General features: G+C 43.6%; 1 protein-coding gene and 1 long non-coding RNA gene across 7 annotated transcripts in view; one reads left to right on the top strand and one right to left on the bottom strand.

Annotated features, from left to right (window-relative positions):
• FGF13 (fibroblast growth factor 13) overlaps positions 1-25,926 on the bottom strand; it is a 256,086-nt gene that overhangs the window by 189,894 nt on the left and 40,266 nt on the right. The window lies entirely within an intron of this gene.
• Positions 1,473-3,221, top strand: LOC308578608. The gene is made up of 2 exons (XR_014004029.1): positions 1,473-2,389; positions 3,029-3,221. It is a non-coding gene; the product is annotated as an uncharacterized lncRNA (long non-coding RNA).

Here is a 25,926-nt window from a genome sequence, read left to right as displayed (position 1 = left end):
GCCAGCCCCTGCCGCTCACAAGACACAGGAAAGCAGCCACTGGGGCTTGTGGTGTTCTTGCATCACCCCCCCCCCAAAAAATATAGTCTGGCCCCCCACAAGGTCTGAGGGACAGTGGACTGGCCCCCTGCTGAAAAAGGTTGCTGACCCCTGTTGTATATATTTAATCTGAGAACTTACAATTTGTGTGTATATATATGTGTGTGAAATATAGTGAGTTAAAAACTCAACCTTCAAGTCCAGGCAACTGTGGGATTGTGTTCAGAAAAGATTGAAGGGAGTAGGGAGAGAGACAGCTCAATACATTTTATGCTACTTTGTTCTTTCAGGAGGAGTGAAGGATTTTGAAAGAAATCCACCTCCATGTAAGTTAAGTATAATTATCTGTCTTCCCCCCAAAAAACCAAAAGCATTTCTGAAAGTATAATACAGCAGGAAGAAAGAAAAGGCTGTGATCTCCTCCTCCACCACCTAGCCAACCCAAGTAAACAACATTAAATGCAAATTCAGAAAAGGAAAGTTCACGGCCAGGGGTATTGAAGTGAGGTTGGAGTGTGTGTGAAAGAATAGGCATGCATCTCAAAGTTTCTTCATATTTAGGGCCGCAGTGAAAGCTGAAATTTCTAGATGGAGGGGGAGATGCTGGAGCACAGAGCACAAACAACAAAACAAAACACCTTTTCAAATCTCAACACATTTGTTTTGCAAAATATTAAAATAAATGTACCAGCTCATCTCCGGTTCTGCCTGCTTTGCTTAATAAATACTTTGGTTGATAAAAGCTCAGGCTGAAGAGAGGGGAGTGTTATTCTCCCGCCCCACTGCTAGCCTGTTCGTGGTAGTGCAACAGGTAGTGCCCATGAGGTGGAATATATTCATTATCCCTTTGCCATAAATGGTCAAGCAGGTTTCATGTGGCTTTAGAAACCTAGAAAGCTGTTTGGCCTGAGGCAAAGGAGGAGCAAAAGAGATGTTTTTGCACATGGTAGTAAGAAAGTGCCTCTGTCATCAGCTCTCCCAAAAGTTGTGTCTGTAAAAAGAGCTCTGCTGGATGAGAGCAAAGGTCCTGCTCCTCCAGTGTTCTGTTCTGACAAGAAGCCTTTGGCAAGGCTGCAAGCAGGTCATGAGCACAATCACACTCTCCTCTTCATATTCCCCAGCAGGTGGTGTTTAACAGCTGCTAGCCATGACAGTAAAATAGAACCTCCACATTCAGCTGCAGTCTAGCTCTGAATACCAACTGCTGAGGGGCAAAGGAGACAGCTGTTGTCTTCAAGCCATGCTTGTGAATCTTCCAGTGACATTCAGGTGCTCCCTGCTGGAAAAAAAATACTGGGCTCAAAGAAGTTTCCATGCAGCAGATTTTGACCAGCAAAAACTGCAGGGAGTGGAAGAGAGTTTGTATACATATCAGAAGCGGTGAAACTTTTTAAGCCTGCATTCCCACCTGGGCAGGTTTCAGAGGGCCAAGATGCTGCCTTTTGATCAGAGGACTGCTTCTCTCTGTGAGCAAGTGTAGCATACCCTCCAACATTTCTCCGAAGAAAATACAGGTGCCCTAAGGAAAAGTGAGACATTCTGGGATCAAATCAGAAACCAGAACAACTTCTTTAAATCAGAGGTGTCTCTGGAAAATAGGGACGCATGGAGGGTCTGGTGTAGCAGTTTCTGAGGTGTATGTCAGACCCTCCAAGTGTCCCTATTTTCCAGGGATGCCCCTGATTTAGAGAGGCCGTTCTGGCTTCTGATTTGATTCCGGAATGTCCCATTTCTCCTTAGGCTGTCCCTATTTTCAGTGGAGAAATGTTGGAAGGCATGGAGTTATCCGACCCCCCAAGTCATCTGAAGGAAATCCTGTATAGGGAAGTTTTTAAAATGTTTAATGTTTTATTATGTTTTTATATACATTGGAAGCTGCCCAGAGTGGCTGGGGCAACCCAGTAAGATGTGTGGGGTATAAATAGTAAAGGTATCATTATGGAATGGGATGTCCCTATTTTCATCAGAGAAATGTTGGAGGGTGTGGTATGTGTTTATTTCATTGATGGCAGGCTGATGGGGGTGCAGACATTGCTGCACCATTTTCCACCCGCCCTCTTTTGGCTCTTTTAGATGTGGAAGCCATTTTGTGTGATGCCAAACCCCTATGGTAGCCATTTTGTAACTGCGGTGCTTGTGTCACATTCTGAATGTTCCAAATGGGTCTATGGGTCCCAAAAGGCTAGTGCCCCATGTCCTGCTGTCACTTGTGCCTGCCGTCACTGAGGGGCAGAGAGGCTGCAGGGCCCCAGAGTTCTGCCCTGAAATCTGGTTCTAACCATTCCTCTAGATGTTCCGTCTCTTGAATTGCTCATAGGAAGACCCCAGCACCTAAAGCAAGCATTGAAAAGTAAGCATGCAAGCCTTACGGCCCAACAATGTCAGTCCCATCAACCCCAGAAGCTTTTCAGAGCTGGCTATTTATGACTGCAGAGCGAGTTCATTTTCTGGGAACTCTGAACTGGTGTCTCAGCCACATTTTCCTGCTACTTCTTTCCATTCTTTGCATCCTCTCTTCTCCCTGATGCCTCCCTCCAAATGATTTTAATTCAAGTGACGTTTGTCCTGTGTAGAAGGTTTTGAAGATAATGAGCATTGGCAGCCCTTAAATGATCTGCCCATGTTTTACATTCTCCCCTATCAAAAAGGAGGGAGGTAAATACTTAATTCATGAGCAATGTGTTCCATGTGAGATATCACACACACAAGATTACCTTGGCATAGATTTTCCTCTGGCCCCAACAAGATAAACAGCCTGCATGCGGTTGCTCAGAATGGGAGAAAGTTCAATGGGGCTTAATTTCAAGGACACATACATATGTGCAGGATTGTAGACAAGTTATTCCCATTGCTTTTTTCCCCCGTAATACACTGCTGACATGTAGGATTGAGGTGCAATCCTATAAAATAGGGAATGGGATTTTAGCCATGCAGAAGTTGTAAGTTTCTACATGCAGACCTCATGGACGCCTCTTCATTCTCCATCCAGGCAAACAAACGAAAAGGGCAAGCAAAGTGATCCACATGAAGAAAGTTTGCAACCTTCAGGACTTCTTGGTTTCAAGAAAAGGTGACATGGTAGAAGTTTAGAAAAGTATGAATGACACAGAGAATCTAGGCAGAGAGATTTCTTTCTTTCTTTCTCCTTTTTAAAACTGTTTTTATTAAACTATTTCTATCTCCCCGGGCAGCACTGACTCTTTTACAAAGCCAGCTTATTTCCAAAATGTCATCATCCGGAACTGCAAAATGTGGCTCATCTCTGCTTCCTCTATTTTACATCTACATAGGTGTTGTTAGCATCCTTCTAAATATGGCTAAGAGATTGAGCCTTTCTTCTTAGCCTTTCTAAATTGCCATGAGAAGCAGTGTTGACTCCAGGCTCCAGAAGGTCTGGGAGCAAGACATCATTCATGCTCATCCTCCCTTGGAGAGCTGGCCTCTTCATTGCAATGGGCGCAATGAGCTCTTGGCAGTCGGCCCCTGCTGGGGATTGAACCCTCTCCAGAGGCCCAAATATGCTGACTTTTGTTGCCAGCCCTAATGCGAACCAAGGCTGCATTCACACAGTTTATTCCAGTTCCTGGGTGTTTTTGTAACTGAGTTTGCAACTGATTTGAGTTTTCACCTGACATAGGGACCCATTTTAGAAAAGTAATGGAATATAGTACACACTTGGCACTCATTTCCATGTTATTTGGTTCCAGAAAAGAATCCATTTGCAGCCCCCTTAATCCAGGAAAACTGTGGGAGTAAAGGGATGAAATTTGAAGCAGCATACCAGCATAAAGTTCTTTCCTGCAGTTTTCATGGGGGAATCTCAGGGGAACATAAGCACACAAGTGTGGAAAGGGTGGGGGAATAGCAGCATTGTCTAGAGATGTCCAGTGTTGTGCCATGCACTCACTGGGGTGAATGACATTTACCCTGGCATGCTGGCATTTCAGTCAAAAATCCACAGTTCCGTAATGCAACAACGGGTATTGCAGTGTGAAAGGAACATTAGAAAATGAGACGGAAGTACTAGCATTGCATCAGGAAAAGTAATGCTATATTCCTCATTTCTTGTAAGCATATATTGCATCTAAAGTTGCCAGGCCTTTGCTTGCAAAACTGAGGGTTTTCACGATAAACATCTCAATAAGCAAAGGCATTGGTATAAATATAACTCTCTCTCATATGAAGCTGGCTGCAAGAGAGGCTTAAGTCACTGGGAGAGGGAAGAGATGACGATCCCTAAATATTTATATCTCAGCAGTGGAAAGCGGCACCAGAGGCTCAGGGGGGAGCCTGGGCTTTAAGAAGACAGGAGACAGCTCTGTTCAAAGGCTTTGCAAAGGCAGGGGGAAACAGGTAGTCTGGCACAGCACTAGCAGAGTGACAGAACTGTAAGCTACATCAGAAGAGGGGAAGTTTTCTCAGCCCGGGGACCACATTCCCTTCTAGGCAATCTTCTGAGGGGCCCATGCTGATGGGGGGGGGGGATCATAGGCAAAAGCAGGCAGAGCAACAAATGAAAATTTTGCCTTTATGCAGTAGGCTGGTTTCTACACTTGTGCACACACCTCTTTGCATCCTCCACCCAGGCAGGGAAGAGGAATTTATCAGAGTTCCAGAACAGTGCAAAGCAGGACCACCAGTGAGGGTCTGTGGCCTGGGAAAAGGGAGTGTGGCAGAGCATTCCAAGGGGTCTGAGGGGGCCACATTCAGCCCTGGACCTGAGATTCCTCACTCATGGGCTAGGTGGTCCTTGCACTGATGCCCAGGAGCATGGAGAATCCAGAGATGACCCAGGTGTCCATTGGGAGCTGGGTGGTTGATCAAGAAGGGGAAGGAGCTACCCGATATAATATGATGCCCAATATTTATATATGATATAAATATCTCCCTCTTTACAGGAGCTTTGCTGGCATAACAGCTGTCTAGTGGACAGCTCCAAGTGACCCTGACCTCAGCCACCATGCACCTCACTCTCAGGTGTGAGGATCAGCCTCTGACAATAATGCCTCCACAATAACCCAGCAAGGCAATTCTACTAGCACAACAAGCAAGCCATAGGTGACCCAGTTCCAGAAACAAAGGGCCTCAGATGCACACACAACACCGACATTCAAAGCTGCCTTACCTCCAGTTCTGTGGGTGCTTGACGCTCACCTATGGAGCAGGCAACACCCATTCGCAAGTCGGAATCAGTCAGAGAGCATACCAGACCTTGGATAGCTCCAATGAGACCTGCTAAAGCAGCTTCCAGGTAAGTGGGGTCTGCAGGGAGCTGGCACCATTTGAAGCCTTATGTAGGAGGAGCTGCCTGGTTGGTTAAAGCATCCTCTGCTTATTCTGTAGCCTTTGGCTTCTGGAGAGGCACAGGCATTGCAGCAGGCTCATCCTCTGAGTCAGAAGATGGTGATAGGGCTGTGTCCTCTAGGTATGAGGCCTCCAAATAAGGTTGTTCTAAACCTCAACCATGTCCTCAGCTGTCCAATGCAAGGTCCCCAGGTTATGGGGCCATGGCACCAGATAGACAGAGTTGGACCATTGTTCCATCTAGCCTAGTGATGCCGGCTTCTACTACAGCCCTGTTGCCTGCAATTGCATCTCACTCTTAGCTAGTTTTTAGATTATGTGTGAGGAGAGACTTGCAACCACTTCCTATTACTGAGGTGACTCTAGAAGGGATGGGGTTATTGGAAAAGTAGAAGCCAATCCATTTTAAGGCCAGCTGAGATGACACATGGGAGATCTGTGGTCAGATTTAACAAATTAGGATGGGTGTTCTACATGTCACAAAACAAAGAGATGAGGACAAAGAAAGAGAGATTTGCAGGAAAAAATGCATTGATTTGTGTCCTTATTTGCAAATTTAGAAGTATTTACTATTATTTAAATAGAAACACGATCAATTTCATCACAGTACAGAACGCTGATAGCCAAAGACCAGTGTGACTGCCCTGTCCGATGTACAGCTGTTAATTTCTGGTGGAAAACATTAAAGCCTCACTCTCCTTCCAAATGGTTTTTAGCCTTTAAAGAAAAATCTCCCCATACTTAGGGATGTAGAGTCCGTCAAATAGAGGAACACTTCAAATAAAGACTTTCCTGTATGGTCACCCAAACCCAAAACCTTTCTCTTTGGTTAATAGCTGCCATGAAATTGAGGCAGGGCCAAGTGCCCAGGGGGAGATAGAAGTTAGTCCTTTGCACCTGCAGTTTCCAGCAGATTGAATCCGACTGTTCAGAAGCTATTAGCTTCAGAAAGAAGACAAGGCGGGTACAAAAAACACCATGTCTGCTACTGCTGCCTCAGCATCATGGTTGCATCCATCATCATTAGCTTTCTTGACAGACTTTCATCTATCTGACAGAACCTTGGCCTGATGTCTTGCATGTGTTGGACTACAGCTTCCATCAGCCCCAGTGGCCAGCATGGCCAATGGTTAGGGGCAACAGGAGTTGGGAGTTCAATGGCATCTGGGTGGCACCAGGTTAAGGAAGGCTGCCCACAGATGAGCGAGAAACAGAACTCAGCCGTGGGGAGATGCAAATAAAGGGGTGGAGTCAGTGAAGGCTTGCCAATAAGGGTAAATGGGGCAAAGAACCACCAACCACAGTCTGCTCTCAGTCAGACTACCATGTCTACCTTCTTATTTCCAGCCAATCAAAGAGTGGCTCTGCCTGTCATTGGCACTGGAACTGCCTACTGTTGGTCTTCTCCCCAGCAGTCCCAAAGGGCAGCAACCAGCCCCTGGGTGGGACTATGCAAATATCAGGCCCAATTCTCATTGGTTGAAGATTAAACCAGATTAGGGCCACTCCAAAGTGAAAGATCAGGCTCTGAATTGCATTGTGGAGGGCGGGGCGGGGCGGAGGGAGGCTTGTGAACATAGCCCTAGCAGTTACTCCTGGGTGGGGAAAGTAAAATTCTGTATTTGTGGATTGCATTTGCTATAAGGCTCAATAAAAGGCATTAATTCAATATTAAAACTCCCACAGACATAAAAAAAGCACCTGTTATAAGGACAGGCTGTGAACTAGCGCTTAATAATAGTTACAGATGCCCATGCAAATCTATTTTTGTCTAGTCATCTTTTAATTTTTTTAAAGTAAAAAACAACATTTTCTTTCATTCTTGCCAAAAAGCTGTTTGAAATCTGCTTCCCCTGACCCATGCTGAATAAGCCTCTCAGTTTCTATATTCAGAGCACAGCTGAGGCCAAAGTCTCTTAACACCCACCGAAAATGAATAATTTATGCCCCCTTCTCCTTGTACAGAGAGATACAAAGCAACTTAATCATGGGGACTCTTCTTTGAGGTTGGAGGGTGGGACTGAGAACTTTCTGTGAAGAAAGACAAAAGGGAATTGTCCCAATATATATAGTCAGGCAGACCATTCCAAAAACACGCACGAAAAACCAAACACCAACCAAAATTCACACTAATGTATGTTTAGCAAAACAACTTTGAAGAAGGCAAATAAGAAAGCAAATGGGAATTAAAATTCTTAATGGGTTGTAGCTCAGGGATGGAGCAATTGCTTTGCATGCAGAAGGTCACAGGTTCAATCCTGGGCATCTCCATAAGAGACTGGGAGGAAATCTTGTTCTGAAGCCCTGATGAGCTGCTGCCAGTCAGTGTTGACAATACTGAGCTAGGTGAACCAATTGTCTGACTTGATATAAGGCAGCTTCCTGTGTTCTTGTTTCCCCAGTGTCATGGGGCTTCGTCACTCAATAGCCTTCAGACACACTCCTAACACGCATAGCCTTCAGATAATAGCAGCGTGTTCACAGATTATATCTATTGAATCCACAGTTTGTGTAAAGAACAGTTGAGAGGCACAAATTAGCATGTTACACTCTTTCCCATGAACACTTGTCTATGTGCAGAGACAGTGTGCTCCTGTGCTCAGAGTTATGTGTGAACAATTCTAATATATGGAGACATCCCCCCCCCAATACACACACACATCATGTTGGGATGGCCAAATCTGATGCACGAAGTAGGTCGCCATTTGAATCGGTTGAGAAAATTTCCAAGAAACATGTCACTGTACCACAATGGATGCTGGCTTTTTATTTCTTTTCTTGCACACTTTATTTTTCTTTATATGGTATTTCATCCTTTATGTCTTGGAGGTATAATTTCATTTTTTCCAGGGATGGAAGCCGGAAGAAATCAATGGTACTGCTTTTATCTAGGGAGCCACACATTTCTGATCGTTAAGCCAATGAGACAACTACCAAAGGGAGTACGTTGCCATTTGCACAGGAGCTTTTCTGCCTCTCACCAGGAGAGTTTGAAAGGATCTGGTGCCATGACAGCCTGCATTCTGCTGTTGTCCTGGCTTTCAGTGACGACAAGCCTTTTCGCCACCTGCATCTCACATTTATACATGGTCATTACATGAACTCCACAACTAAGAAATAAAACCTAAGTTTTCTTTTCCTTTCTCCTTTCTCCTTCCTCCATCCCAATCCCCTTTCCTTCTACGTTATGCCTTTTTAGACCATAAGCCCGAGAACTGGGGCTGTCCTATCATGAACATTTGTGTCCTGCTCTGGGAGCCTTTTCCCTTTTTTATTGCTGAAGAGCAGGATATAAAATGCTTTAAATAAACAAATTAAAATAATATTTGGTGCACCCACACCAAAGTCATTTTATTTCATTCCAAATTCCATTGTTAGCCTGGGGCAATTACCCGCCTCTTCAGCTAGCTCTTTCATGCTGACTTCCTGAAATATCTTCATATTGGGAGTTCACATGTTAAGAATGGAACAGGGAGATGTGGGAGGAACTATTAAGACCTTGAAAGGGGGCAGAGGAAGAACCACCTTTGGGAAGAGCAGGAATCTCCCAACCTCTACTGGAGCTGTTCTGATTTCCAGGTGTTGGATAGTGCCTGCCCACAACACTAGGTTTGCTTCTGTTATCATGAGGACTAGAAAACAGATTTGCCAGAGAGGGAAACCTCTCTCTCTCTCTCTCTCTCTCTCTCTCTCTCTCTCTCTCTCTCTCTCTCTCTCTCTTGTTCTGAACACCAACAACAAAGCGTGTTCTCCTTCATTGAGAGCACGTGTTGCGGTGGGGGCCGCCAGGACACTCCAAAGTTGTGGGGCGGGCTAATTGATCGTTGGCCACTGATACGATTGGGGCTTCTCTTGTCGTTGGGATGAAGTTAATGTTGCCATTTGTTGATTGACAGCCAGAAATGCTAAAACTCCTTGCACAAGGCTAGGGCTTCCTCTTTTCGCCCGTGCATCGGATTGCCCGTCCCCCCCTCCCTAGAATTAGGGTTGTTCGCTTGACCTTGCTATGCCTGTCATGGGGTTGTCTGCTCTTGGGGCAAGGGCCCGGTAGGAATTTTGTCCATCTGGCTGATTGGCTGGGGCCATTTGATTTTTGCCTACTGCGTAGCAAATTGTCACAACTTGTAAGGTTGCTGTTAGGCATTGGTTTATGGTTTGGTTGGTTGAGGGGCATGGATTGGCTGTGCCTGCCCCTCTAATGCTGCTGCTGCAAGGGATTCCGTTAAAGGAATTGGGGGCTAACTATTGCTTGTCCACTCTGACAAGGGGGCTCGGGCCATAGCAATGAGCTCCTGGTTGCATTTGGGGTGAGGGCAGATTCCCTGCTCCACGTAACCCCCAAGTGTATTCCCCCATTCTGACTTTCGCATCGTGCAGAATGTCAGTCTGTCCCCCATGGTGGGGACAGATAGTCGCAACCAATGCCTAAGCAACCACTCACAAATTTGTATTTTAATAAAGTTGTGGCCCAAATTATGCCAAAAACCTTAAACAAAAATATTGGTGTGATGTGTGAGTTATTGGGGTGGCCCTGGGGACCTTGACACGCAACCCTGATGCTGAACTCCAAGAGAAAAGTTAGGTTGCTTCTGATGCCTCACCCAATTCCATTTACAAAAGCAATCATGCCGGCAGTTGAATCTTCAACATACTACACTTATCCTGAAGGCAGAGGTCTATCTTAGGGGGCCGAAAGAAATCTCCGTCCACTGCCCAACCCTCAGCATTTATTTATTTGTTTGTTGTATACACCACTTTTTAAACAAAGAAACTCAAAGCAGTTTGCAAAAAGATAAAACAATAAAAAGGAGGAAAAATTCACACCCATACTTTAAAACATACGAAACTTAAAATACTAAAACAAATTGTAATTGTCTCCTATGCATCCCAAGGCTGCTGTCTGGTAGTAGAGCTGACCCTGAAGAGTCCAGGCTGGTGTGTCTGCCGGCCTTTCATCCTCACAACAACCATGCAAAGTAGGCTAGGCTGAGAAATTACGCCTTGCCCACGTTTGCGGGTTAACTTGATGGCTGGATAGGCATTTGAGCCTGGGTCTTCCCTGGATCTGTCCACATTGGGTGGATTTGTATTTGATATCTCACTTTATCACTACCCTAAGGAGTCTCAAAGCGGCTCACAACCTCCTTTCCCTTCCTCCCCACAACAAACACTCTGTGAGGTGAGTGAGGCTAAGAGACTTCAGAGAAGTGTGACTGGCCCAAGGTCACCCAGCAGCTGCTTGTGGAGGAGCAGAGACACGAACCCGGTTCACCAGATTACGAGTCCACTGCTCTTAACCACTACACCACTTTGGCTCTCTTGGGTGGGAGAGATGGTGTCAGGATCACACCCAAACTGTTTATGCCCCCCACCCCTTCTGTTCCATGTGATAGAAGGTGCAGATCTAAATCTTGGACCTGAGTTCAGACACTTGACACCCACATGTTCATATGGGGGGGGGGAGCTTTTTGTACTCTATTTAGTTGCAACCAGATTGCCATCATTTTGCAGACATCAGCACTAAATTATTCCAAAGAGCTGGTTATGAACAAAGAACCCTCTTCTCTTGCTGAGTCACATTAAATGCCATCTAGTCTAGCATCCCATTTCCCAGAACAGTCATCAGGATGCTTCCAGAAAACCCAAAAGATGAAGGAAATAGGCCTTTTCTGATGTTTCTTTCCAACAACTGAATATCAGGTGTAAATTGCCTCTAAATATAGCAGTTATTTGGCTGTGTTCAGATGTTGAATTAAACTATGCTTTCATGCAGGTATGGGGAATCTTTTTTTCCTCCAGATGCTGCTGAACTACAACTCCCATCATCCCTGACCACTGACCATGCCTGCTGGGTTGATGGGAATTGTAATTCAGCAACATCTGGAGAGCCAAAGGTTCCCAACACCTGGTTTAAAGGAACAAGAATGAAACCATCCTCTCCTAAACTCACATGCTCTATCCTACACGCTCCTCTTCTGATGTGACATCAAGAGATTGGAATTGCCCACTGCCATTTTAGAGTAACCATAGTTTAGCATGTCATTTTCATCCCAAACTCTGGTTGACCTTACCTAGAATTAATGGAAACAAGCCAGCTTCATAAACTAAGTGTTGAAGTTGATTTATTTCTACTAACCAGATTTAAGATTAAACAGAGTTGATTCACGTTTGGATGACACTGTGTATACTGTGGTTAATTTGTACGTATAATGGAAGCAAAAGCTGTCTAGCTCCTCATTTTAACAGCACGGTGGGGAGGTGGAAAGTGCGAGCCCAGAGGCTACACTTGTTATTGCAATGCTAAACCAGGGTTTAGTGCTACACTGAACTAACTCATTGCAGGAATGGAAGAACCTGTCAATTTCTACATACATTTGCGATTTAAAAGAAAATTAAAAATGACATGAAAATTTGTACACATTCCCACGGATGTTTATTGTAATATACAGATTTTTGCAGTTTCCACTTAATATCCTTGCATGCTATCTTTACTAATACACAATTTTTTGTACACATTATTTGAAGAACTGCATCATAAATTTGGAAGAAGTGTACATTTCAAAGGAGGGCTGTGTTTTTGTTTGGGCATTGCTTGGAAGATGTGAATCTGGCGAGTTTGCAGCAAAATGTAAAAGGAGCAAATTTCACCCCCATCGCTAGCCTGCTGACATATTTCTTCTTGTGAATTTCTCTAATCCTCTTTTTTAAAAAAATATATTAAAAAATCTCAATTAATGGCCAACTTTACCACATCATGTAGCATCTAATCCCACAAGGCGATTCTGCATCGTGTACAGTCATACCTTGGAAGTCGAATAGAATCTGTTCCAGAAGTCCGTTCGACTTCCGAAACATTTGACTTCCAAACCGTGACTTCTGATTGGCTGCAGGAGGTGCCACCAGACGTTTGGCTTCCAAAAGAACATTAGAAAACCGGAACACTCCATCATTTGGGAGCCAAAACATATGAGTTTCGGGCCTTCAAGAATTTAGGTACAATAGTACTTTCTTTTGACTACCTTGATGAATCTCCTTTCAGTCAATTTTGTTTGACACTCCCAAGTTCTTATATTATGAGACAAACATCTTTCTATCTTCATTCTACACACCACCCACCATTTTGTAAACCTGGACTCTTTTTTTGGAGGGAGGGGCTTCTTAACTGGTCTCCAATCCCCTGATCAGTTTGGCCTTTTCTATATTCTTACTAATTTTATGATATCCCTTTTTTGGGTAGATCAACCATGCATTCTATATGGGATCCACTTTGGGATTCCATATTCCCTGATATGGAAGCTCCAACTGGTCCAATGAGCAGCAGCTGGAGTGTTGATGGGCTTGCCAGCACAACATGAATCCAGGGCTAAAAGTTTGCACCAACTCCCCATACACTACTGAGCCTAGTTCAAAGTTCTTGAATTAATTTGCAAGGCCCTTTACAATTTGCATCCAGGATACCTTAAGAATTTCCTGGTTTCTTAAAACCGTGCCTGATCACTGAGATCTTTGATGGTACCCAAAAGGGCCCTTTTACCAAGTGCTTAGAAGAGGGAAGTCATTGTGGGTGTGACAACACTTTAGGGATTTCCATTCCTAGGTAGAATTCCACAAAAGGGCAGAACTATTTAACAACAATCAATAACTGGCTGGCCCATGCTATTCTTGGTTATTTGGAAAATTATTTTTATTCCCTGTGGGTTACTTTTGCTGGCTGCTTGATATAAACCTGGAGTTTTGCCCAAATAAACTGCATGCCATTTCCACCCCTCAGGGGTTTTCCAAAAATAAAAATTAATCACCAAGAGGCACTGTTTTATTATTTTTATCCAGCACAAACTCTCCTTACTTGGAAAGACAATTTGAAACGGAATGTGGCAGGGGCCAGCAAGCCAAACATTGTTATTCAGTCACAAAAATCACGGGGTGACACTGCAAAAGGGGATGTGATTTTTGTTCCCTGTGGAAATGTTGCCAAAACTTCAGTGACCAAAGAAAGGGTCTTGTGGCAATAGAAGAACCTTAACAGTTAGGGCCATTCAAAACTTAGATACTGAAGCCGCAGCCGCACTATACATTGCAAGTAGCATGATACCACTTCAAACAGTCACAGCTTCCCCCAAGAAATGTTGGGAAGTGTAGTTTGTTACAGGTGCTCGGATTTGTTAGGAGATCACAGAGCTACCGTTTCAGTGCGGTTGAACGATCAATCCCTCTCCCCAGGGAATTCTGCCTATGTTCAGTAGAGCTCATGCTTAGTGAGTAAAGATATGGAGCTTTAGTGATTGCAAAAACAGACAAGAACTGGTATTGGCTGCCTTTAGCCATATACAAAACCCCTTCCTCCAAAGCTGGCTCAGCTGCGCTTCTAACCCAGATATTAGACCACTGAGCACCACAACCATCTAAGAAATATTTTCATTGACATAATGCCTGTCACACAGACGATTCCCTAACTCAAAAATCCAGAACTCTCACCAAAACAGTGTTCAAGATAAGCCTCCACCAAGTTTGGAAATCATCTTGCTATGCTACATGGAATTGGTAAACAGCCTGAATTCCTGCTGCTTGTGCATTGTTTGATGGTAGCCACTGTGGATAAGAAATTATTGGGGAAGGGCTGCAGCTCTGTAGTAGAGCACTAGGTTTGCCGGCAGAATGTCCCAGGTTTGATTCTGGCATCTTCAGAAAAGGCTGGGAGAGACCCCTGCTTGAAATGCTGAAGAGTTGCTGCCACTCAGTGTGGAACAGTGCTCTTATGTGCTGTAAGACACCTTGATAGAATCACAGAACTGCAGAGCTGGAACAGACCCCAAGGGTCATCTAGTCCATCCCCCTGCAATGCAGGAATCTTTCACCTAACATGGAGCTCGAACCCAAGGCCTTGAGATTAAGAGTCTCATGCTCTACCAACTGAGCTATCTCAGCTATCCTGTATGTTTACTGTATAACTGCTTGTATATCAGATATCCTAGCATTTGTGGGGGATCCTTTGAGAGCAAAAGCTGTTATAGTACAGGTGAGTATCAGATATGCTCAGTGCACTTAAGCCTTAAATGCATATCTTATTTTCCCCAGACAAATGAACTGCATAGTCAGAGAAGAGGTATGATGCAGTCCCAGAGGTTGGTTATAAAAAAGATAACCAGCCCCTCCATGTTGCCATACCAAAGTCCACAGCTGAGACCCTTCCTCAGAAAGGGAGTATGGCTGCAAGAGAAAGGACCTTTTTATGTTGCCCCCACACCCAAGTTATCTCCCTAAAGGGGATTCTCAGAAACTACTTTAATATGTTTTTTGCACCAGGGAAGGAATTCCCCCCCATGCCAAGCTTTCAAAAAAAATTTTTAGAATAATTCGTTTTAGTGTTTTAAATCTCTGCATTCTGCTCCTGTTTGGGGGTAATAGTTAGAGGTTGTTGTTCCTTTGTTTTAGTTTACAAGGGTTTTAAAGAGTTAATTGCATCATATGTGCTAAAAGCATAAGAAGAGCCAAAGACCCGGCCAGTCCAGCACTTTTTTCTCACAGTAGGCAGCCAAGTGCTCTGACGATAAGACCTCAAGCAGGACATAAGTGCAGCAACACCTCCCCCGCCCCCAAGTCCAGAAACTAGTATTCAGAGAGACACTGTCTCTGGCAGTGGGGGGAAACACAGACATCTCTAGCCCAGCATCCTGTTCTCATGGTGCCCACCAAGATGCCAATGGAAAGTTTGCAAGCAGCACCTGAGTGCAACAGCAGGCTCCCCACTTGTAAAATCCAGCTGCCTGTATTTGGAAGCATGAAGCTTCCAAAAGTGGAGATAGAACACAGCCATCATGGCTAGCAGCCATGGGTAATCTTAGATGCTTTGATATGATCCTTGCTTCTGTAGGTCTTTTTGTCCTGAGGTTTTGTTTTTTGCACAATGGGTTTCACTGGCATTGCAATTTGCATTATGGAGGTTGGTGTGTGTGATTTATTTATTTTTTGCCTGGCCTGGAAAGATCATTGCTTAATTATCTCCGTCTTTGAGTTTACTACCATCCCCTTTAATTAGGATATTTAAGAACGGATGAGCTGCTTTCTTGCAGGTAGTAAAAAGTGCCTTTGCGCTTTTGTCTTTTAACACTGCCGTTTATATACCAACAAGAATATATATATATATATATATATATATATATATATATATCCCCCTGCCATGCCGGCAAGTTAATTGCTGCTTTCGTAAGAGGAGCCCAGCAAATGAATCTTCATTGGGGATCCTGATGAGAACATCTGTGACTTTGTCATTTCAGTCTAAGGTTAATAAGGCCACTTCCCAGCAGGGGGATCAACTAGTTGTCTTCACTGTAAGGTAATCAGCTCAACATCAAAAGGTAATGAGGGAGCGCCAGCTTTCAAGCTTACTTGCATCTATTCCTTTCCTACCTTGAAAACTGGCTGCCTTGCTGCTAGGTGCCCACTGTTTGTTTGTTTATTTATTTTACATTGCTGCTAATTAAGGTCATCAGCTTAAGGAAGAACCTTTCCCTTTTAGCCTCACCAACCCACCAAATGGATTTCTTGATCAGCACAGGAGGCAAAGTCATACTGCAATGTGCGATGGAGTCTAGAGCCTCTGGTGACAATTGTCTAACCTGCACTGACATCACAGAAGGAGAGGACAGACATAGAATCTAATTGGCCAGACTGTTTGGGTGGAAAGGGGGCATCTTATTATTAATCTGAAGATTTAAAACCCTCAATGCAGAGAAGGCTATTGAAAGACCCAAAATATGTACTACACGCACATATCCAAGGAAAGACACCCAAGGGTTGTATGCAAGGCAAGGGTTGTATGCAAGGTTAGCGATAGTTGTTTCTATGAATTCCAATAGGTGTATTCTATCAGCAGTGTCTCCAAGTAGATGCAGGGAAGGTCCCCTTTCCTGAAATGCAGGACAGCTACTGCCTGTTAGTGAAGATCATGCTGAGCTAGATGCATCAATGGTCTGATGTGGTATAAGGCAGTGATGGTTGTGAGAGTTTGGCTAAACAGGGGTATTTAATATTGGTTACTGTTTGTGTCTCTCAAGCTACCCAAGGCAGGGCATTCCAAAGGTTAGGGTAGTGCAAATCTACTGCAAATCATCCCATGATTTACAGGTATTTTCTACCTAACTTTTGTGTGTGTGCGTGTGTGTGTGTGTGCGCGCACACACACACACTTATTAAAGGTTTTTCTTGAGTAACAACAGAACTCACAGAGTCTCTGCTTTCAAGTCATAGAATCCTTCGAACAAGTCAGTCATATTCAGAGTGAGACATTGTTATAGGCAATATGGGGTTGAGGGAGGAAGTGGGAAGAGGGGAGGAAATGGGAAGACAGTAAAATTTCATTTTGAGCAAAGCTTTTATGTCACTGCCACTTAAACAGGTGCTTTGTTTTTGCTGGCAGTGCGAGAGAACAGAGGCCCCAGGTGTGGTCGGTTGCAGTGTGTGTGTTTGGGGGGGGGGTGCTGCTGTTGGGTCAAGTTAACCATATTGATTTGTATGTGGTGGGGGGAGGTATTGGTTGGTTATTGTCTTGCTTTCTTGCATATGTAATAAAGAGGTGATTTTAAAAAGTATGATGACTGTTCAGATGCAGCAATGAAGCCACTTAAATGTAGCGGAGGCTGCATGGTTCAAGAAACCCCTGCATCTCTCTCTCTCTCTCTCTCTCTCACACACACACACACACACACACACACACATACATACATACAAAATTTACTTAGTGTAATATCTGCACAATACATTTAAAGCACTCAAAGCATTTTAAGAATCATGGTTTCCCCCCATAGATTCCTGGGAGCTGTAGTTTGTTAAGGATCTCCTAACAACTCTCAGCACCCTTACCAAACTACAAGGTTAAGGGCATCTAGTATGTTGCTCTTATTTAAGGCTGGATTTTTCTCCTTTCTCCTTATTGTTTCCCTACCCTCTCCCCACCTCTCATGATTGGCCACATAATAATGAGCTGGTGCTCAGCATTTGAAATAAGCACATTGAAAGACTTCCCAGTGCGGAATAAGTTCTCACTGCGGAACATGCCATCCTGAGGCAGTGAGTGGAGAATGTCTCCCCAGATGCATGAAATATTAACATTTTTCCTCCTTAGTCCAAGACAAGTTTCTTCCACGTTGCGTGAATCATATTCTAGCAGCGTTGCAGCTTTTCGGTGCAGCTGCAGCTTTTGTATTGGTTTGGAAAAATACTGGCTGTCATTGCCTGCTTTCTGACTTCGCTTTTCCATGATACTTTCCCTTCACGGTGGATCAAGGCAAACTCGCAGGAGCTTGCAGGCTATATGCCCCCATATAGTCAGGAATGATGGTGGGAGTTAAAAAGGAACTATGTAAAGGTTTTTGACATCACACACACACACACACCCAAGTGCACTCCTCCATTGCCTCCCAACTATGTAAAAGTCATAGCTCAATGGTAGAACATCTGCTGGGTGTGTAGAAGGCCCCAAATTTAATCCTCTGCATCTCTAAGTAAGGCAGGGAGAAAATTCCTAGTGAGCTGCTGTCAGTCAGTGTAGACAGTACAGAGCTTAGTAGGGCAATGGTCTGATTAGGTATTAGGAAAATTCTAGGTTTCTTTTGTTCTCAGATTTAGCTTGCCTATGCCCCCCCCCCAAGTGAACAAAGCTAGGTTATTATTATTGTGAATGTTGTTTATTGAATTTATACCCCACCATTCCTCTTCAAGGAGCCTGAGACAGCAAGAAAAAGCACACTTTAAAAACAAAGTAAAAACAAAACAGTTTTTAAGAATTCTAAAAGCACTTTCTGTCAAAAACATTCTAAAAGTAGATTATGGTTAAGAATATTCTCCCATCCGATGTACTCGGGGTGGCCAAGAACAGTATTCTTCCTCCTAAGGAAAGCAGGAATGTTTTCAAATTCTTTTTCAAAGTTACTAATGATGAATATGGCCATACCTCACCAGGAAGCCATTCCTAAATAGAAATGTTCCATAGGGCAACATTTTGTCGTGGGGCCCACTTAAAGTTTTTTATATGTCAAGTGCAGGAGTTCTTAACTAGCCTTGTCCTTTGAATGTTTGAAATACGGCACAGGGGATTTGTTTTCAAGGGGACACATTCAAACTATATTATCCCTAATCTTCTGTCTCAGATTACGCAGTCCAAGAACAGAGTGGTTGTTTTTTTCACTTGCTGTTTGTGATGTGAAATGAGCCCCAAAAGCTGCACAACAGACACCTAGAAAGAGCTGTCTTTCCATTAAATAACTTTTTGATGGATTAATTTTCTGCCTTTTCATGAATTCATTCACTTTCAAAATCATGGCATTTTGAGAGGGGGTAACTGATTCTGCCTATGAAAACCTACACAGTACTTCATGATCCTCAGTAAATAATGAGAAACAAAGACAGGTGAGTCACAGATGAATAATTATTGGGATTTTCAGGAGCTTTTGTGTAAAAATAAAAAATAAAATAAAAATACAGTTATTCTCCTGTACACACACGAGACATGACTCAAATGTCCAAATTAGCATACCTAACATGACAGCATCAAATGCATCTAAAAGTAACAAGTGGTGTATTGGTTTTAACAAGCTTTTTTGCTTCAGGTGCTTAATTAACTGTACAATTAGTGATCCCAGTTTTAGGTTTTCAGAAAGCAAAGTACAAAAGTTGTGCTATGAACTAAAACAGACAATGGTGCTTAAGAGATTGGAAGTGATTTGGAAGAGACATCACTTCCTATGGTATACGACACACCTGTATTTTGCACCATTACTGACCCAGGTTAAAGAGGTTTGGCAGGTTTTGGAAAACATACAAACCCCACCAAACCTATTGAACCCAAAGCAAAAGCGGGACAAAGGTATGCAAAACAAGCAGCTATCCATCTTTCAAACTCCCTTTTCTTTTCTGTTTAAAAAAGTCATTCATCTTTCCCATAGGTAGCACAATCTTCTAAAGACAAATATTCGTATCTGTCTCTCCTATCCCCATTTGATCCAGAAACAAACTAACTAACTAACTTACTTACTTACTTACTTACTTACTTACTTACTTACTTTATTTGTTTGTTTGTTTGTTTGTTTGTTTGTTTGACTGCATTTGTATCCCACTTTTTTCTCCTGTGGCCCATGACCCTGAGCCCTCATGCTGCCTTCCCAAAGGCAGAGGGGCAAGGCACCAGGGTTTGGAAAGGAGGTGTGAGGCTCTGGCAGGGTCCTAAAGCCCTCCCATCTTCTTCCCAAAGCAGGGAAAGTGCTAACTATGCTCTGGGGAGGAGACTAGAGGACTCTAGAACCTGTCAGAGTCTTTATGCAGCATCCCCAAGTGCCTTAATTACTAGGCTTTGGGAAGGTATTGTGATGGTTGCGGAGGGGGGCATCAAATGTTCTTGAGGCCCACCCAAAAAGGCATTGAGGGCCACATGCAGCCCTTGTTCTAGATGTTACTGAACTATACCCCTATCATCCCTGGCCATTGGCCATGCTTGTTGGGGCTGAGAGGAGTTTTCCTCAGCAACTTCTAGAGCACCAAAGGTTCCCCACCCATTGGCCTCATTTGGAATTGTAAGCCAGCTAAAAGCAAAATTAACTGAATGGGAGAACAGTAACAGAATTTTAAAAGATTGACTCTACCAGAGGCAGTGAGCTCTCTTTACAAGATGTGCCATGATAAGACTGAAGCACCAATTGCAAAGAAATGTATTAACAGAGAGAATAAATCCACAGGAGAATGATTGAACCAGTGAGTGAAATGTCAGCTAATTGTCAGCACACTATGCAATGGCAGATTTTTTTGTCTCCCTCCCCTACCCCAGCCCAATGAAAACGAGCTGGCAAAATTCCAGCTACCATAACACCATCCAGAGGAAGATAAGCAGTGTGCATTTATTAAGTGATCACATTTTGCTGAATCCAGGCTTGGAAATTTAGCTGACAAGAGTTATCAGCCTAACGGGCTGCAAGTACTTGTGCTGGGGATTCATTGACTAGAAGAAATAAAGAGCACAGGTGGTCACTTTTGTTACGAATTGCCAGAAGAGGTGAAATGCATCACAAACAAAAGCAGGCAAAGAAGACACCAGCTTGTCTAAAATGTGCATTTCCTAATTTATCTGTTTAGATGTAAATTCAAACATAAAGGCTTTCCTGGAAACATAAATGGAGTCATCCAAGCTCATCCCAGCAAAAACCCTATGAGAGGTGTTAGGTTGTGACATCAGCGATTTGCTTAACACAATCCAGTGCACCGGAATTTGATCTTGTGCCTCCCTTGTTATGAGTCTAGACTACAAACTATATAAGCACTTACCTGGAATTTAGTTCCTTTGAACTAAGAGGGATTTGCTTCTGAGTGGACACACTTAGGATTGCAGTGTTGTTTGGTTGGTTGTTTGATTACAGTATTTTTAAGTCACCCTCCAATAAAACCTTCTGGGTGTCTCTACAACTAAGTAATAAAATCAACAATCAATCAGCCAAAACAGATGAACAGATAAATCAGTCAAAAGCATCAATTTAAAATCAGCCTTTAAAATTCAGCAGGATTGAGTAGCCAGCTAGATGCCAAATATAGCCTGCAAATCAGAAATAAGAACAATAGCTCTCACTCTATTGATCTTCAGCAATGATAGCCAGATCTTGAAGGCACTACACAGTGGTACCTCGGGTTACGTACTTAATTCGTTCTGGAGGTCCATACTTAACCTGAAACTGTTCTTAACCTGAAGCCCCACTTTAGCTAATGGGGCCCCCCACTGCCGCCACGCCACTACTGCATGATTTCTGTTCTCAGCCTTAAGCAAAGTTCTTAACCTGAAGCACTATTTCTGGGTTAGCGGAGTCTGTAACCTGAAGCGTATGTAACCCAAGGTGCAACTGTATAGCCAAGATCACTAGTAGCTATTGGTAGCATCCAACTAAATGGTACTCAGAGCAGACTTTCAAAAATAAATGCAATTAGATTAACTGATTTAAATAGGTCTACTCTGAGGAGTGCTCAATGGTACGCAGTACTGGCACCTTTCTTCCTAGAAGAAAAGCACTGACTCTAAGGATTACTTAGTCACATGCTACCCATTGATGCTGTACAGGAATTTGCCATTAAGAAGCTTTCAAATAAGCATACTTAGCATTGCAGCCTCATTGCGAGCCAGTTTATGAATAAGTTATAATGTGTAACGGACATGGGCTACTTGTAAGGAGGGCACTTGCCTCCCTGTGGTATCACTTATGGCTCTGCTTTTTCCCTAATGTAAAAGTGTCGTGTGTGTGTGTGTGTGTCACAAACTGGCATGTCAGGTGCAGGGCCCTTCCCAATGCAGCTTCACATTCCAAAGCAACAAGTTATTTGATTTTGGCAGCAGCATCAAATGAAATTAGAGATGATGAGTCAGAAATGCCGTTGTTCCTGTAAATACTGCAAGCACCACTATGTTAACAATATATCACTAATTAAGAAGGGGGTGAAATCCTAGAGAGACAGACTTTCAAACTCAAAGGGAAATTTGGATGGATCTGAATTTCAAATCACAGAGGTGAACATCTGTTCTCATCGCCCACAATGTTTAATATTAAACGCTTGCCGACGCAGGAGGTGGCTCCCTGCAGCCAAGCGCCTATCAATCATGATTCAAGACTTAGGTTAGATGTCAAATTCTTGACACTGATGAAATCTGCTTGCTTTACCACCAGCACTACTCCTGGTTGCAAAATCCACAAGCAGCAATCCTTTTGACAAAGGTAAAGTTGGGGAAATGTGCAGTCACTCCACCTGCGTTCAGGTCAATAGAAGGGCATAATCCTCTGACTTCATCCCCACAGTTTATTTTCAACCCAGCTCTGATCTGGTCAGGGCTGGGTTTAGGTTTGATGAGGCCCTCAGCTACTGAAGGTAATGGGGCCCTTTATATGTCCAGCTGCCTTTGTCAACAACAAATTGTCGCTCTTTTTTGTGTTGAATATATACTATATGGACCATGCAACCAGTCCATGCAGAATGTAAAGGTAAAGGTACCCCTGCCTGTTTGGGCCAGTCATGTCCAACTCTAGGGTTGTGTGCTCATCTCGCTCTAGAGGCCGTGAGCCGGCGCCGTCCGAAGACACTTCCGGGTCACGTGGCCAGCGTGACGAAGCTGCAGCTGGCGAGCCAGCACCAGCGCAGCACACAGAAACGCCGTTTACCTTCCCGCTATAAAGCGGTCCCTATTTATCTACTTGCACTTAGGGGTGCTTTCGAACTGCTAGGTTGGCAGGCGCTGGGACCGAACGACGGAAGCGCACCCCGCCGCGGGGATTCGAACTGCCGACCATACGATCGGCAAATCCTAGGCACTGAGGTTTTACCCACAGCGCCACCCGCGTCCCATGCAGAATGTAGGCACCCTATATATAGAAATGAGCAAATCAGTGATATTTTAGGGAGCAGGCTAGCAGGTGGGGTCCATTATTTTACATCATAGGAGCCTACACAACACAAAACACTGTTGCTGTATGTAGGTTTGAGGCATCAGGCATAAGCCTGCATTTTATTAATGTTTGATCAGGACTTGTATATTAAAGAGGGCTTAGATTTTCAAAAGTAGATTTTCAAATGTTTCATGCCAGGCAAGAAGGCTAGCTGCTTAAGAAAACAGTGTTTTCCTCCTCTTAGACAAGGGGCCCCTTTTGATTGATAGCAGAAAGCAATTCTCAAAGTCATAAAAGCTGAAATTACAGACTGAGTAAGGCACTGACCCTACATGTTACAGAAGATAACAAAGGCAGAGATAAATATAATTAGGAATGGGCAAATAGTAAAATGATACCATGGGCCTCTCTTAAACCTTGAGCTGTATTTTCTAAGGCCAGAGGCAAATGGGGAGAAGCATCTAGCTGACAGAGAAAGAGAGGCTTTTTTGGGAAGTCTTTTTAAAACTGTTTCTTTCTTAAACTGAGAGAAAAGGCAACTGGCTTGGCTGGGGAAAAAGAAGCTTCTTCCTATTTTATTTTGAGGCTGGAAAGGAGGGTGAAAGGGGAAGATGTAAACTAAAGAGGTTTCTTCTGAAACTGTTTTATACTGAGTTCCCTTTTCTACTTTACAAAGACCTTATTCCTTTTAAGAGGCTACCTGTGTTGTGTATTAAATATATTGTCTTAAATATAATTATGCAAAGGATTTAGAAATGCTAGATTCTTATTTCATATAGTTGTAAAGAGTTGTATTTATCCTGGAATTAAGTCAGACACCAGCCCAGCCCTCTTGCTAGACAAAGAGACGCCATCCAAGCTGTCCTGATATATGGCTGTCAGACATTTGTTTAGAAACCTTCAAATGAAGGATATCTTTCAATGTTGATGTGAAACTCAAGATCCTTGACATATGTTTAAGATAAAAATTTAAGATTAACCATTTGTTTTAGAAGGCAATAGGGCAGGGAGGGCAAGAGGTGAGCTGGTAATTAAGATTCCTTGTTGAGACACATGTAAGATATATTACTACTTATTTGTCATTTATAGATGTAACAATATATAGCTGTTTGTGTTCCATATAAGGACAGGAGGATGTGGGTGTATCTTTTAGGATTGGATATAGCAATCAGCCAATAGGAAATCCAACCAGGCTGATTGGACAGAGGCAGCCACAGGAGGAGCAAAGGGGGCTGGATTAAGGGAATATAAGGGCTGGCCATAATGGCAGGAGCCAGGCCAGAGCTTGGTAACCATATACCACTGTGCCTCTCATTTATTTGTCTGACAAATAAATAATTATTTTAATTTCTCTATTGCTGCGTTGAATATTTCATTCCAGCTAAGCGTTAACCACAAGCAGGGTGCTACATTTTATGGTGCCCCTGTGACTCGGATAAGTGGTCTGCTGGAACGCAGCCCCTTCGCTCTACTGAGCAGGGTACAAGAGAGAGGATCTCTAAACTGCTTACCCAAGCGCGCACTGGTAAATTTTTCCAGGGGGAACGCAGAAGTCTCGTCTGTCTGATACCCTGCTCACTGGCGGCGACGGACCGGGGGGGAAACGGAACCAACCAGGGGTAAGTGCACAAAGGGATTTTTGGCCCTCCAATTAATTGGGAGGAAGAGAAGTCTTGATCAAACTTCTGCGTCTCAGTAAGTGGGAACTGAGTACGCTAGGTCGTTGGATACATCAGATGGTGATCTGGTGGGGGAAAAGGGAAGAATGGGAGGTAGTGTGTGGTGAAGTATCTAACGCATTGTATGTGTGAGAAAGTACAGAGCAATCTGTAGCTGACCTGAGTGTGGAGTGGGTAGTACTTCGGTTCCCAGTGAGGCGACTCCATCTGGGCAAGGAAACCCACGAAGCGTGTGTGTGAGTGACTGAGTGGATACTTCACAGGGCCATACAATGGGAGTTGGGGGTTCAAAAGGGGAAAATACACCTCTTGAATGTATGTTAAATAATTTTAAGAAAGCCTTCTCAGGGGCGTATGGAGTCAAAATGACGCCAGAGCGCCTGAGAACGTTATGTGAATTAGAGTGGCCGAAGCAAAATACTGAATGGCCATCTCAAGGAACCTTTGATATAAATTTAGTAAGCAAACTTTGGTCTAACATCGCCAAAGAAATTGGAGGGTGCCCAGAACAATTTTCATATATAGATTCCTGGCTGAGCACATTAAATAAAAATCCTCCATGGATAAGGGAATGCAAAGTCCAACGATGCAAATTATTGGCTGTAAAAGCCGAAGCTAGGAAAGGAATCTTGCCAAATAAACTCAAACCCATTTTTGAGGGACCAGAGGAAGAGCTGCTTCCACCTCCACCTTATGCTCCACATCGAAGGGAGCCTAATCCAAACACTCCACCAGTTGTAACCCCAAGGCAAGAAAGTGGAATGAATAATGGGGCTGGAGTCACAGAACTTGATTCCTTGATAGATTATGATAAATATCTTCAGGAGGCATTGGAGGCCTATAATAAAGCCCAAGCAGAAGTGGTTATTCCATCTGTGAGTCCCAGTAGAACTCCATCTACAGTCTCTTTTAGTGAAACAACTGATTGCCTACCCCAAACCCCTGTACATCCAAGTCCTAGAGAATTATTACAGAAGTTACAGGGAGACCTTAATCGGTCAGCAAGCAATACAGCCAGGCGTATAAAGCTGCTAAAAGAACGCCTTGGGACAAATACCATCCCCTATGATTTGAGGCCCCTAGAGCAAGGCGAAGAGAAAGATCACGTAGTAGCCCCTCTCAGAAGAGTATTTGATGCACTTGAGGAGCCTGTGCTGGTTAACGGGCAACTCGGACCACGGCCACCTCGAACTTCGACCCTGCAATATATTCCATTCACGACTACAGATCTGATGAATTGGAAAACACACACCCCATCTTTTGCAGAAAAACCTCAGGCTATGATGGACTTGGTGACTTCAATAATAAATACTCATAGTCCTACTTGGACAGATTGCCGCCAGCTCCTGAATACTCTGTTCACCACTGAGGAAAGGAGAGACATAATTGAAAAGGCACAGATATATTTGCGTGAGCAGGCCAGAGTGGGAAATATTTATAATATTGACCGTCATCTCCAAGACAACTTTCCCTTGGAAGATCCTAATTGGGATCCAAAC

This window comes from Podarcis bocagei (assembly GCF_964188305.1).
Source record: "Podarcis bocagei genome assembly, chromosome: Z".
In the NCBI taxonomy this organism is placed as follows: domain Eukaryota; kingdom Metazoa; phylum Chordata; class Lepidosauria; order Squamata; family Lacertidae; genus Podarcis; species Podarcis bocagei.
The sequence above is the reverse complement of the archived record's forward strand: the minus strand, read 5'-3'. Positions and strand labels throughout refer to the sequence as shown.